Raw genomic sequence first — 15,034 nt, forward strand, 5'->3', positions numbered from 1 at the left:
CTCTGTCCCCCAAGACGGCCTGCTTCAGACGCAGCCACAACTCTCAGGGGCCACCCACACTTCTGAGCGCCTGCCATAAACGTCAGGGAGGGCCCTGTGAGTCAGGGTTGACGATTTATTGGAAGGACTCGCGGAACTCAGGAGGTCACTGTGCTGAGGACGAGGGGCTTATGATACGTGGGAGCAATGCGAGGGGTCCACTGGTAGCCCCCTGTCCCCATGGAGCTGTCATGTGGCCCTCTTCCCTCTTCCATACTTCGGAACTGTGTGTGTGCGGCAGCCAGGAATCTGGTGCACCAGCGTTTCATCAGAGTCTCATCACTACACCGGGGTCTCACCACTGCTCGGGGTCTCACCACTCCATCGGGGTCTCACCACTCCATCGGGGTCTCACCACTGCTCGGGGTCTCACCACTGCTCGGGGTCTCACCACTCCATCGGGGTCTCACCACTGCTCGGGGTCTCACCACTGCTCGGGGTCTCACCACTGCACCGGGGTCTCACCACTGCACCGGGGTCTCACCACTGCTCGGGGTCTCACCACTGCTCGGGGTCTCACCACTGCACCGGGGTCTCATCACTGCTCGGGGTCTCACCACTGCACCGGGGTCTCATCACTGCTCGGGGTCTCATCACTGCTCAGGGTCTCACCACTGCTTGGGGTCTCACCACTGCACCGGGGTCTCACCACTGCACCGGGGTCTCACCACTGCTCAGGGTCTCACCACTGCACCGGGGTCTCATCACTGCTCGGGGTCTCATCACTGCTCAGGGTCTCACCACTGCTTGGGGTCTCACCACTGCACTGGGGTCTCACCACTGCGCCGGGGTTTCATCACACTGTTGACCAAGAAATTGAGCTCAGTCTCCAGTGTCTCCCTTCTCCCCACAGGTCAGAGGTCAGGCTGGGGGTGGAAGCTGCAGCCCTGTCCTGGGGTGAGGCCGGCCCCCCCCAGGAAGCTGTTTGGGGCCCACCTTGAGGCTCCTCATTAGCATAAACTCAGGTGTGGTCGGCAGGGACTCTTGGTGAGCAACAGAAATACTCCTGTCATGTGGGAAGTTCCAAGGGTGCTGAAGCACGCCGGGCACCGGAACAGAGGCCAGGTGTGTTCCTCACTCCACCGCGGAGCCAGGGTCTGACCCCAGCGCTTCTGTTTCCAGAGGTGATCTGCCTTCCTCTGCCCCAGCCACCCCTGCGGCCATGCCTGTGGTCCCATGTGGGCTGGGCTGTAGCCTTGGACCTGGTCCCCACGTCATTTTCTTCCTCCCTCAGGGTGGATTGTCTGTGGGCCCAGTGTGGGACCAACAGCTGATGGCTGACGCCTCTTTCCATAGGTTGCCGGCCATGCGTACCTGGGGGAAGACTGGAACTCCAGCCCTCCCTCAACCCTGTTCTGAGTCACAAGAGACACTGCACACCCCTCTTGTGGGAGCTGACTGAGGCTCGGGCTGGGCGCGAGGCAGTGGCAGGGGGGACAGACAGGTAAACCTGTGATCATGATATGATGTGGACCTCCCATGGCCAAGGTGAATCCCAAATGCTTTGGGAACAGAGTGACCAAAAGAAGACCCCTGGGGAGCGGATGAGGTGCAGGCAGAGGCATCACCCCCTCCACTCTCTCTGCTCTCAGCCCTCACCAGCCCACTGCCCGGGCATGCACCAGCCTCCTTCGCCCCTATCGCCCAGCCCCTGCCACCTGGGTTTCTCACCCGCTGCCTTCACTCATCCCTCCGCGCACCAGCCTGGAGTGACAGGCTGCATCTGCACATGGCTGGCTCTACCTAGGTGCCCAAGAGTGACTGGCACAAGTGTGTGCTCAGTGTGCTCAATGCCTCTAACGACCAAGTGTGGGAAGCTGTTTTCGTGTGTAACAATGAAATAGCTCAGGTATAAGCAGAACAAGTACACCAGCCCTCCCACACCCCAGCCAGTGAGTGTGTGGCTACAGCTGTGCCTGCGAAGTTGCCATCCCTGGAGCTCCTTGGACAGGAGAAGCTTCTATTTGTGGAGGATGATTGGGGACAACGTCCCTGAGGGTGGCCTGTTGGTTACAGGAGGCTGAGGTTTGGAACTGATCCTTGCATGCAGGTGAGGACGATAGAAATGGATGAAGGAGGCCGAGAGAGACTCAGGAACCCCTCCCTGGCAGCTGAGGTGATGAGGGTGCCCCTGAAGGATGCCCTCAGAGCAAGGTGCTGGGGAGGGGGCGGGAAGCCATGGTCCTGGGGCCTGCTCACTGCACCTCTGTGCCAAGCAAGCTTTGTGCTTTTAGTTTTCACTGACTCTGCTTCTGTAAACGCAGCTGGTGTCTAGGGAGTCACAATTGGTCCTTGAAAAGAGGAGAAGGCTTCTCTGAAGGGAACAGTGTGTCCCAGGAGGTGAATGCTGGGGATGGGGCATGGCGTGCAGGGACAGGGGCCGAGGGGCATAGCATGTGCAGGCAGAGGGGCCGGGGGCACAGAGAAGGCCTGGGGGGCACTGCTTGCATGCAGGGAGAGGAGCCAGGGGGAACCATGTGCGCGCAGGGAGAGGGGCCAGGGGGCACAGTCTGCGTGCAGGGAGAGGGACCGGGGGGCACAGTGTGCATGTGGGGAGAGGAGCTGGGGGGCACAGTCTGCGTGCAGGGAGAGGGGCCGGGGGGCACAGTGTGCATGTGGGGAGAGGAGCCGGGGGGCACAGTCTGTGTGCAGGGATAGGGACCAATGGGCACAGTCTGTGTGCAGGGAGAGGGGCCATGGGGCACCATCTGTGTGCAGGGAGAGGGGCCGGGGGCAGATGATAGGTGCTGGGGGACAGGCCTAAAGGCAGTTGTACTTCTGAGAGCTTTTCCTGGCGGATTCCCAGATCTGTAGGTGAATGAGGTAAAGGAGCCCAAGGGGGCCATCGGGATGGCAGCTCCTGACCGTCTCCATCTGTGCTGCTCTCATGTCCTTTCTAATGCTGCAGCCAGGGGGTACTGCAGATGCTAGGGGACAGAAAACAGAGCCAATCAAATGCCTGGCTTTGCACACTGGAAAAAAAACGTCCATTACTTTTGCAATTTGAAGGGCTCACAGGAGCAGAAAATTAGTGAAGAGTCTTATAAAATTATTGGATACAGTGCCTTAACCTGTAAACTTGAAGCTGAAGGTGTTTCTGCCATGAGAAAGGTACAAGCGGAATAAAAAATGCATGACTTAATGCTACTGTAGGTCCTCAGAATAAATAATTGTAAAGACATCTTCCTTGGGACGTGGCTAAGAGGGAAAAATCTCATAGAAAACTTTGAGGACATTGCAAATTTTTTTGTCTAATATGCAACTTTACAATTCTTGCTTAGCTTATGTGAATTTCTTACGATAACTTGGGGTTGTAGGTAATGGTAAATCTGAATGCTGCCTCTTCTTTTTTTTTTTTTTTTAATTTTTTTTGAGACAGAGTTTCGCTCTGTCGCCCAGGCTGGAGTGCAGCAGCACAATCTTGGCTCACTGCAGCCTCTACCTCCCAGGGTCAAGCGATTCTTCTGCCTCAGTCTCCCGAGTAGCTGGGATTACAGGCATGTGCCACCATGCCTGGCTAATTTTGTATTTTTAGTAGAGATGGGGTTTCACCATGTTGGCCAGGCTGCTCTCAAACTCCTGACCTCATGTGATCTGCCTGCCTTGGCCTCCCAAAGTGCTGGAATTACAGGCGTGAGCCACCATGCCCTACTGAGCACTGTTTCTAGTGATAACTTGCTGCTCTATTTTTAGCAAGTTTACTATATTTATTTACTTTATTCAACCAGTAATTACTGAGCATCCACTATAGGCAGGTTCTGGGAACACAGGAAACAAAGCAAACGACAGAAGTAAGAATTGGTCTTTCCCTGGCAGGAATTTTAAATCTAGTGGGAACAGCAGTCTCGTTCCAAAAAAAACAAAAAAAGCTGATAAGTGCCACAGGTGACCCTAGAAAACACTGCTTTTGTTCTTTGCACATGAAGGAACCAGGCTGCCCAAGGTGGAGGGGCTCCACACACCGTGCGGAGTCCGCACAGGCCCCTTTTGGCAGGCAGAGGTAGTCCCTGCCCATTTTCTTGAGGGCTGGTGGCTGCCTGAGAAATTCACCTGACACCAGATTGAAATGCAAATCGGCTTTCATCTGTATCTGGAGCTAAACTCTGGCTGCGTGCAGCCTGCCAGGCCGCTCGGGGACTCTGGTGCTGGGCGAGAAACTCGGCTCCAGGTGCATCTTGTCAAAGGCTGACACCCCCCCCACCCCCCCCCCCCCCCCCCCATTTCTCACATGCGTTGCGGAAGTGAATTCTCTGTGTAACTCAGAACTCAGAGTGAATGAGAGATCGATACATGTAGGGTTCCAGCAAGGGCCATGTCTGGTGAGCAGGGGAAAAACACCCCTTCTTCCTAGACCAGGGCTGGCAACCTTTCTGTGAAAAGGGCAGATAGTGAATGTTGTAGGCTTATGGGTCCTTGAGGTCTGCGCACCTGCCCACACCTGCCCACACCTGCCATCGTAGCAGGAAAATGGCCACAGAGAAAGTGGAATGAGTGAGTGTGGCTGGTGCCAGTTAACTTTATTTACAAAGCCAGTCACTGACCCTTACCCAGATAACTGGACTGCTGGACCCAACAGGGAGGGGCCGTGAGACTGTGCGGCCCACCTCCCTGGGTTACCTGTATGTACTGCGTTGTCAGTGTCCATGCGTGGAGGGGCCGTGAGACTGTGCGGCCCACCTCCCTGGGTTGCTGTATGTACCGCGTTGTCAGTGTCCGTGCGTGGAGGGGCCGTGAGACTGTGCGGCCCACCTCCCTGGGTTGCTGTATGTACCGCGTTGTCAGTGTCCATGCGTGGAGGGGCCGTGAGACTCTGTGGCCCACCTCCCTGGGTTACCTGTATGTACCGCGTTGTCAGTGTCCGTGCGTGGAGGGGCCGTGAGACTCTGTGGCCCACCTCCCTGGGTTGCTGTATGTACCGCGTTGTCAGTGTCCATGCGTGGAGGGGCCGTGAGACTCTGTGGCCAGCCTCCCTGTGTCACCTGTATGTACCACGTTGTCAATGTCCACATGTGGAGGGGCCGTGAGACTGTGCGGCCCACCTCCCTGGGTTACCTGTATGTACCACGTTGTCAGTGTCCATGCGTGGAGGGGCCGTGAGACTCTGTGGCCCACCTCCCTGGGTTGCTGTATGTACCGCATTGTCAGTGTCCATGCGTGGAGGGGCCGTGAGACTCTGTGGCCAGCCTCCCTGTGTCACCTGTATGTACCACGTTGTCAATGTCCACATGTGGAGGGGCCGTGAGACTGTGCGGCCCACCTCCCTGGGTTGCTGTATGTACCGCGTTGTCAGTGTCCATGCGTGGAGGGGCCGTGAGACTGTGCGGCCCACCTGCCTGTGTCACCTGTATGTACCACGTTGTCAATGTCCACATGTGGAGGGGCTGTGAGACTGTGCAGCCCGCCTCCCTGTGTTACCTGTATGTACCGCGTTGTCAGTGTTCACGCGTGGAGGGACTGTGAGACTCTGTGGCCCGCCTCCCTGTGTTACCTGTATGTACCACCTTATCAGTATCCACGGAGCTTTAACTACAAATATTTCATGATCGCTTACGTCTGCTGCTCCTCTTCTCCTTGTCTACCTTGATATAGTTGTGGACTGATTGGATTTATTGAAAGGATATACAAACAGTTCAAAATTCAAAGCTAAGAGAAGAATACACAGTGGCCGCTGCCCTCTGCTAGCAGCTCCCCTCCTGGGGGGTGGGAACACTGCAAACTCCACCACGGCCCGTGGGCATGTGACAAGCAAATGCAGTGACCGGTGGCTTGACTAAAGCAGGTTTTCACATTGGCGACATTTAGGATGCTTGGTTTTTTAACACATTTAAAGAAAAGGCTTTGTTCTCTGTTCAGAGTCCAGGATAGGATCCCGACATCTTAAGAATCTGAGTGACAAAATCAGTGAACCTGAGTGAAAATTTAGAATTGGTAGACACCTCTGTTAGCGTATCATCCCGGGTGCTCCTGGACGCAGGACTCTCCACACGTCTGGTTGGTGTCCGCTCATCTCTGATTGAACCTGACCTTATGACAGCCCACCCTGTTAACGACTGGATGCCGTTTTAATCACTCTACTGTGTTTGCTTTCCTACCCCTGCAGTTTCTGTGGATTTATCCGACTCTGCCCACGGAGGCAGCACAGTCCCCCGGCATTGTGGCCCGGAATATCTAACGCGTCCGAGTGTGAACGATGTCAGAAGGCACTGAGGCAGCACAGTCCCCACCTCGGCATTGTGGGCCCAGAGTACCTAACTCATCCGAGTGTGAACAGTGTCAGAAGGCACTGAGGCAGCACAGTTCCCCCACCTCGGCATTGCGGACCTGGAGTATCTAACGCGTCCGAGTGTGAACAGTGTCAGAAGGCACTGCCGCAGCGCTCCTGCTATTTTTAGTGTCCTGCTATCTTTAGCTGATGGAGTCAGGCCACGGTGAGGCCAGCAGGCCGCTGAATCTCACGGAGGCTTCAGGAAGTTGTGACGCTGGCCCCTCAGCTTGCGGGAAACCTGCGAGGAAAAAACACGCAAACTGTTGTTGTTGTCAGTGATGAATCTGGAAGCAAATGGGGAATGGTTGTTACTTTTAAATGGCTCCTGACAATGGTTTGGCCAAGGCTTAGATGTAACAGTAATACTTACTTTTCCAATATCCAAAGCTTGAACTTCGGAAAATGGACAGCATAATTTTTAGTTATAGATTTGGGAGCTGGGAGGGTGCAGAGTCTCATTCTGTGTCCACGCTAAGTGCAGCTTCTGAAGGTGGTGGAGGGCGAGTTTCTTCATGGGAAATAAAAGAGCCCATGGGAACCCTTTGCAGTGACCCACATAGACCATGGATCGCGTGGGAGCCGTGGGGCCGGTGGCCTGGAAGGGGGCACCCCGCAGTCTCATGGTAAGTGCAACCTCGGAGGAGTCCAGTCCGCCAGGACACGGGCAGCCACAGAGTTTCTGTACTGGAGGTGATGCTGATGCTGTTATCTTTATTTGCGTGGATCTGTGATTTACGTGGATCTGAAGCCTCGTGGAGGCCAGAAGACAGGCATTGATGAGGGAAGGTGAAGATGGCAAATTCCTGGCATGGAACAGTTTGTTCTCAAAGAGCCAGCTGAGCCCACAGCAGTTTTGTAATCTGGAAGCTCGTGGCTGGCGTGTGATGTGATGATCTCCCCTGCTGATGTGTGAATAACTCCTGACACATCCCTGTTCTCTAGTAACACGATGCTAGGCATGGGACACACAGCTGCTTCCCAGGAAACCTCGCGGCGTGAGCACCGGGTGCCTGCGCAGGTGCGGGAGGACGGGGCTCGCAGTGCGGGGTCTGTGCAGGGCCTCCTGGTGAAATTGCGCTCTCTGGACACACTGCTGGGTCCATCACGTGAGCCCAGCATGGCAGATCATATGTTTGTAAATGAATCTTAAAAGGTGAGGTTTTTAGGCTTTCAAATATTTGGGGGGAAAGGGTAGAAAACTGCCCCCAGGGGGCTTGAATGAATCAAGTCGCACTGCAGAGCAGGAAGGATTTTCAGAAGTAGATGCCGCCGTGACTGCAGCAGGTCGGGGGCGGGGTGGGAGGAAGTGGGTCTTCGGGCAGCACTTTCTCTTGGGACAGGTGTTCTTTCTGTAGACAGTCTCTTTATCTATTTTTTGAGACAGACTCTGGCTCAGTTGCCCAGGGTGGAGTGCAGTGGCGCGATCCCCGCTCACTTGAACCTCCGCCTCCTGGGCTCACGCGATCCTCCTGCCTCAGCCTCCCGAGTAGCTGGGATTAAGGTGCCTGCCACCACGCCCGGATAATTTTTGTATTTGGAGCAGACACGGGGTTTCACCATGTTGGCCAGGCTGGTCTCGAACTCCTGATCTCCAGTGATCCACCCCCTTCAGCCACCAAAGTGCTCCAGTGATGCGCCTGCCTTGGCCTCCTAAGGTGCTGGGATTACAGGCATGAGCTACTGCACCCGGCCTCGTATACAGTCTTTCTTAGATAAAACTTGAAGGGTTAGCTTTATTACTAAACAGTTTAGCTTTATTACTAAAGAGAACAGAAATGCCATCTAAGCAGAAATAGAAACTGTCAGAACTCCTGCGATGACTACGCCACACGCTTCATTCCCACTCCATTCCCAGCCAGGAGTCCACATTCCAGCCAGCTGAGGTTCTGTAGTTGATAATCAATTGCACGGCACTCACCAGTTTTCTGTTTTATTTATGAGTAAAGTTTTAAGTGTGACGACGTAAGTGAAAATTCGAGAGTGGGAATTGGATGTGCATGAACTCATTGCCTATCGATGGCCCAGCAGGTACTGCTGTCCCCAAGGAAGGTGTGGGAGGAGACAGTAGGTGTCACTCATGTTCATGGCTGTCCCATGAGGCCTATCACGTCCTACCCTATGAGATCTATCACATCCTATCCTGTGAGACTTACAACGTCCTATGCTACAAACATATCACATCCTGTCCTTCAAAAAATGTCCCATCTTGCCCTCCAAGACTCTAGGAGCAGGTGCATAAGTGCAGGTAAGGGCAAAGGCAGGTGAGGAAGGAAGCAGTGGCCCGAGGGGTGCGTGGGACAGTGTGAGTCCCAGCAGTGTGTGGGGGAAGCCTACTAGATGGTGGAGAAATGGGGGCGGGTGGGGGCAGGTGGCCCAGGTTCCAGCATGGGAAGGTATGGTGTGCGGACACTGGCCTCCCCAGGTGAGACGGTGGCCTGCGGCGGCGGCCTGCACACACCTGTACCTACAGTGTTGTGCAGTGAATAAAAGGCTCTGGCAGTGAGTTCGGTCCTGTTGGGAAGTTGGTCGGGGGTTTTAGGGACGTATGTGGCAATAATTGCATCCCAAGCAGCTCCTCCATTCAGGGCCCCTGATAGTCTGGAGTCTCAGGAGCCACAGACGACCTTCTGGTTCATCCATTGTGCTCAGAGGTGGGAAACTTTAAACGTTTCTAAATTAAAACAAAGTCTGACTTACTGTAGAATAGAATGAAAACTTTGCACAGAAATGTAAGAATATATACAAAAACAAAAAGAAATAATGTGTTGTAGTGGGTGATTAGAGGTCCTGGGCCAGTGAGTCTCTCTCTCCCCATCCTCTTCTTTCTCACTCCCTGCTTCCCTCTCTCTCCAGCTGCATCTCTCTCTGTCTCTCTCCAGCTCTCTCTCTCTCCATCTGTCTCTCTCCATCTGTCTCTCTCCATCTGTCTCTCTCCATCTGTCTCTCCGTCTCTCTCCATCTGTCTCTCTCCATCTGTCTCTCTCCATCTGTCTCTCGCCAGCTCCGTCTCTCTCCATCTGTCTCTCTCCATCTGTCTCTCGCCAGCTCCGTCTCTCTCCAGCTCCGTCTCTCTCCATCTGTCTCTCTCCAGCTCCGTCTCTCTCCAGCTCCGTCTCTCTCCAGCTCCGTCTCTCTCCAGCTCCGTCTCTCTCCAGCTCCGTCTCTCTCCAGCTGTCTCTCTCCATCTGTCTCTCTCCAGCTCCGTCTCTCTCCAGCTCCGTCTCTCTCCAGCTCCGTCTCTCTCCATCTGTCTCTCTCCATCTGTCTCTCTCCAGCTCCGTCTCTCTCCAGCTCCGTCTCTCTCCAGCTCCGTCTCTCTCCAGCTCCGTCTCTCTCCAGCTCCGTCTCTCTCCAGCTGTCTCTCTCCAGCTCCGTCTCTCTCCAGCTGCATCTCTCCCTATTTTCTCTTCTGGCCTTTGTGATTAAACTTGATAATAAAAAGCACTTACAAATTTATTTTATGACTATATCTGCCTCTAGTTTGTTCATTTGTTTATTTTGAGACAAAGTCTCGCTCTGTTGCCCAGGCTGGAGTGGAGTGGCGCAATCTCGCCTCACTGCAACCTCTGCCTCCCAGGTTCAAGCGATTCTCATGCCTCAGCCTCCCGAGTATCTGGGACTGCAGATGCACACCACCATGCCTGGCTAGTTTTTGTACTTTTAGTCGAGATGGGGTTTCGCCATGTTGGCCAGGCTGGTCTTGAACTCCTGACCTCAGGTGATCCACCTGCCTCAGCCTCCCAAGGTGCTGTGATTACAGGTGTGAGTCACTGCGCCCAGCCTCTGCCTGTAGTTTAATTAGTGCCTATGTTTTATTAGGTGGCAAGTGTTGAATTACAGTTTTGATTAAAACCCTTCTATTTTAGAGTTGGAGCAATAGACACAGGTTTACATGTTATTTATCTAAAAATTTCTGTACATGCTTTTCTTCTAAACATACATTTCATTGTTAAATTGGGCATTAGAAGCATGATACATTTCTTAAAGAGTTAACTATACAGGCAAACACTATTAATGTTTAACAAGGCATCTGTTTTTCTTCTTGTCCGTGCTCTTCCCCACAAAAGCAGAGAGGGGAAGCTGAGTATGGCTTGAGGGCACAGGGCGCGGGGTACAGCATCTCCGCTTTACTTAAAAATGAGCGGTGGGTGGAGGATTCAGGCGCAGAGAGCGTGCAGGGCACATACAGGATCCTACTGTGCAGATGCAGGATCCACAGTGGGGACAGGATGAATCGAACTGTAGAGCTTGTTTGATGCAGAGATTCTTCTAGGCAGGAATGCGAAAGCTTCAGGTGTTAAGTTTCACTGCTGTTACTAACACTGGATATTAACAATTTAAAACACCTTTGACATATTTTCACTTGTATTTCATGTCTTTTGGTTAAGAGTTGAGCTGTTGAGCCTAGTTTTATTGTTGACTGGCTTTTTGCTGAAAAGCTAACAGGTTGAATGGTTTGTTAAATCTAGAATCTTCGAGGTAGGCCCACATTATCACATTAAACTCACAAGTGTGGATCACAAGTGAAGGAGTATTGCACAGAATTTTTTTCCTTTCCTTATAAAATGCATTAGTCTACGCAAAGAGAGACTACTTTAGGGGGGAAAAATCATATATTTAAAATATATTAACTCTACCCTATATTTATATATTTTGGTTTCTGTTTTGTCTAAGAGTTCATTGTCCAAGTCGGTGGACAGCTGAATCTCATTTTTCTGACTCACTTATGCGATTCTTACCTTCAGAGCTGCTTGGATTATTTAGCAGTGGTTCTCTCCTTTTCTTTCCAGTTTTAAATTAGCAGTTCTGTTTCACTGATCGGTCATTTGTCAAGCAAATACTCATTGAGTTTCTATTAATACCATTAAACCAGGCCTTTGTGTTACTTAGTTATTGAGAAAATGATTTCATCTGGGTTAATGAGCTAAAAGGGCATGGGAGACAGCCACCAGGAGACGGGAGACGGCGAGCCACCAGGAGACGGGACACGGTGAGCCACCAGGAGACGGGACACGGTGAGCCACCAGGAGACGGGACACGGTGAGCCACCAGGAGACGGGACATGGTGAGCCACCAGGAGATGGGAGACGGTGAGCCACCAGGAGAGTGGGTGCTCCTGAGCTTCACTAGCTGTGCTGCTTCCAGCTGATAATGAGTTTTTGTTTGAGAAACTAAGCCCTCTGGACGGGGCCTCACAGCAGAATGGACATGCAAGCTCAGCTGTTCCCCCCTGCTTGGCTTTTAATTGGTGCTGAGATGAGGCACGTGCAGGGGGTGGGTGAGGGGCAGGGAAAGATCCTTAAAATACTTGAGAAAAGGGCCTTTCCTGCAACTTGGTTAAGAAACCGTTGCAATCACAATAATATTGGACTGAAAGAGGTTGTTCTTCATGGAATTTTAGTAACCCAGAGTTTAAGACAGGAGTGAAATTTCTTGTCTTTATTTCTAATTTGCAAACTGGAAAAGTGAGTCTGGGCAGAAATTGGGTTTCCAGTGCCTGTCGGTGACCTCAGCCATCAACCGCCATGGAACCACAGGCTGCCCGGAGAGTCAAACCCTGACTGTATTGGACTCAAAAAATAAATATCAGTAACAAATGCATACTTAGAAAGTGTGACCCAATGCTTTCACACTCCTCTGTACTTTTCTTTTCATCAATTAGTGGTTTTCAAAGTGGATAGCAATATGAATATTTCTCTTTTTCAGTGATACGGTTTTTCTCGTCACCAGAAAGCTATCCTATACCTTGTACTTGGCTCACGTGCCCTCATGGCCGCACGTGGGGGGCATCATTGTGGCACCTGGTGGGGTGGCAGGTGCCTCCTCCTGAGGCAGCAACCCCAAAAGGTAAGCATGGTTCTGCCCATGCCCCCATTTCCAGCAGGCCGTGTCAGCGGTAGGACCATGGATACCGACTGGCGAGGGGGAGCGCCAGGAGACAGAGAAGACGGCTGCCCGCTGGGGCTTCTAGTCTCCCTTCCAGGAAGGATTTGAAGTAGCTGACACAATTAAACACAACAGAAAAGAGGACTTTAAAAAAAAAAAAGCCGAGAAAAATTTTAGCAGACGTCTGGGATGGATTTAGCTGTGCATTTTCTGGCAGTGAAGGTAAAAAAGGAAATCTCCATCTGGGTCTAATAAAAGGCACTCCATAGATACACTGGGGAAAAGAAACTTTTTCATTCAAGGGAGAATTAATTATAGAAGGACACTGGGAAATCTAAATACCATAAACGGGTTTTGCTGACATTTCAAGAATGTTCAGATTGAGTTTTTTTTTTTTTTTCCGTTAAATAAAAAGTTGATTTCTTTGAGTGCCCCGAAAGCCTGGCATTGTATGGCAGCCCAGCAAGGCAGCCTTCGGCGAGACTGATGGAGGCTGTTTCCGATTGCCTGAGCTCACACAAGCACAGGAATTACAGAACCCACAACAATGATTTCTGTGGGTTTGTCAACAGAACTTCTTCTCAAAGCATTTTATTTGTATAAATTTGTAAATTCCAAGACTTTATTTAGTATGAATTCAGTGAAAAAGTAAGACTTTAGTGAACACAAAATCTGAAGCGAGAGGTTATGATGCTTGCTGGAGTCGATCTGTTCATTTCCAGGCTCCGTTTTGGTTGCATTGTGTAGAAGAAACCTTCACTCGCGCAGATAAGAAGTCCTAAGTGGTCCCAGGGCTTAGAACCCTGCACCGTGCAACCTCAAATAGCTCCAGAACCTTGACAGAGTCGTTACGGGGTTGAACTCACCAGCCATTGCGTGATTCATCTAACATCGCTTACATTTCCAACGTAAAGTTAAGCAGCGCACCAAACCTTTCGGCAGTCGCAAAGTGAGACTCAGCACTAAGGAGCCCCTGAGTTTTCCGAGGTGCAGCCGTGAGCCCAACGGTCCGCGTGCTCCTCCATGTCTCTGTGTGTGCATGCTGTGGTGCCAGGCCACCTCCCGCACCTCCATCAGCGCGTGCCCAGAGCCTGTGCAGGGCCTCCATGTGCGCGTGGGCATGCCCAGAGCAGGTGCAGGGCCTCCTCCCACGCCTTTGTGTGCACGTGCCCAGAGCAGGTGCAGAGCCCCTTTGACCTTGCTTAAGGGGCGCACTGGTGTGGACCATGGTGCCAGGATGCGGGTTGTGAGGGGCAGCATGGACAGAGGGTGAGAACTCGAGCCCTAATCCAACCACAGTGTTTGAACTTGACCGTATCACTTAGCACATGTTTTATCTTTGGTACGTTATCTGTTTTTTCTTAGCTTCAGTTTGCTTTTCTCCGAAACGGGGATTATATGGCACCTTCATGGGAGTTGCATGATAATCAATAAGAAACCCCTGTAGAGCTGCTAAATAGTGCCTGACACATAGGAACACACACACACACACACACACAAAACTCAGCTAACTTTATAGGAAAAGGTGTTATCACTGTGTTTTCTGGGGTGGCCTGGAGCTTTCCTTCTGCGGTAGCATCTCAGCAACAAAACGTTATCTTACATGTGCTTCACGTTCTAGAATATGAGGGGTCTGAGCCACTGATGCTGTTCAGCCAGGAGCACCGCGCAGGTGAAAGAGAAGAGAGCTGCTGATGCAGGTGAAAGAGAAGAGAGCTGCTGATGAGAAGTCCTGATCTTTCTTCTCCCAGTTAAATTAAAATGTGTGTTGTTTCCAGCGTGGCAGAAGTATATTTACAATATAATTGTGCAGGTTTTCTATATTGAGTATGTTTTGGAAATCTGTCCCCTAGTGGCATGCATCTAAGGCACTGTCCATTTTAGGCAGAGATGACAGTAAACAAATATATTACTAAACTTACATTAAGACTAAAAATTAAACTAGATTAAAATTAAAAACTTTTGTGCTTCAAAGGACACCGTTATGAAATTGAAAAGAAAATCCACAGGACGGGAGAGAGGATTGGCAGAGCACAGGTCTGGTCAGGTATTTGTATCCAGGGCAGCGTTGGAAGGCTGTGGAGCTGTTGGAACCCATATGTGCCTCTGGTGGGAGCGTTCAAAACCATTTTAGAAAACTGTTTGGCAGTTTGCAGTAAATATATGCTCCCAGAAACAACCCAAATGTCTGTCAGCAGTAGAAAAAGCAAAAATAAATCGTGAAATGTTCACATTAAATAAAATGAACAAACAACATGGGTGACTTTTGACAGCCTAAACAAGGAAAAGAAGCCAGACAGAAAGAGTGTATTATAAGATTCATTGATGCCAGGTTCAAAGCTGGGCACGCCTGGGGGATGGAGGCAGAGGTCAAAGTGAATGAGACCTTGGCAGGTGGGAGGGCCTGCAGTCACAGAAGGGGCTTCTCAGATGCTGACGATGTTGTATTTCTTGGTCCTGATGACACTGGTTACCCAGGTGAGGGCTGAGCCACACACCCAGGGCAGGTTAGGCACTTTGTGAGCAAGTTATCCTTCGGTGAAATGTTCATTAAAACAGATCATGAGTCATGTAGCGTTAAATATTACAGAGAAATATTTGTAATATATTTATTGCAGGAGGGATGGGCTTCCAGGGGGTGTTGGCAAGGGCCAGCCATGCTGAGCTGTCGTGGGCATAAAGACCTGAGGGAGAGGAGGAAAGGGGCTAGGCTGAGGAACGGCACGGGCAGAGGCCTCAAAACAGGACTCCGCTTGGCTGTGTCTGAGGAGCCGTGAGACAGGGAGGTCACCGAGGGCCTCGTCTTAATTTCTCCTTTCATCTGAGTGGATGGAAGCCTTGGAG

General features: G+C 51.5%; 1 protein-coding gene and 1 long non-coding RNA gene across 10 annotated transcripts in view; one reads left to right on the forward strand and one right to left on the reverse strand.

The window, feature by feature from the left end:
* ATP11A (ATPase phospholipid transporting 11A) overlaps positions 1–15,034 on the forward strand; it is a 186,010-nt gene that overhangs the window by 33,885 nt on the left and 137,091 nt on the right. The window lies entirely within an intron of this gene.
* Positions 4,542–5,615, reverse strand: LOC126940668 (uncharacterized). 2 transcript variants are annotated; one of them, XR_007720868.1, is made up of 5 exons: positions 5,528–5,615; positions 5,382–5,454; positions 4,934–5,018; positions 4,789–4,860; positions 4,542–4,643 (listed from the first exon to the last, which is right to left on the reverse strand). It is a non-coding gene; the product is annotated as an uncharacterized LOC126940668 (long non-coding RNA). The 2 variants fall into 2 exon arrangements; XR_007720869.1 differs by lacking the exon at positions 4,789–4,860.

The sequence above is a fragment of the Macaca thibetana genome, chromosome 17, assembly GCF_024542745.1.
Source record: "Macaca thibetana thibetana isolate TM-01 chromosome 17, ASM2454274v1, whole genome shotgun sequence".
Taxonomy (NCBI): domain Eukaryota; kingdom Metazoa; phylum Chordata; class Mammalia; order Primates; family Cercopithecidae; genus Macaca; species Macaca thibetana.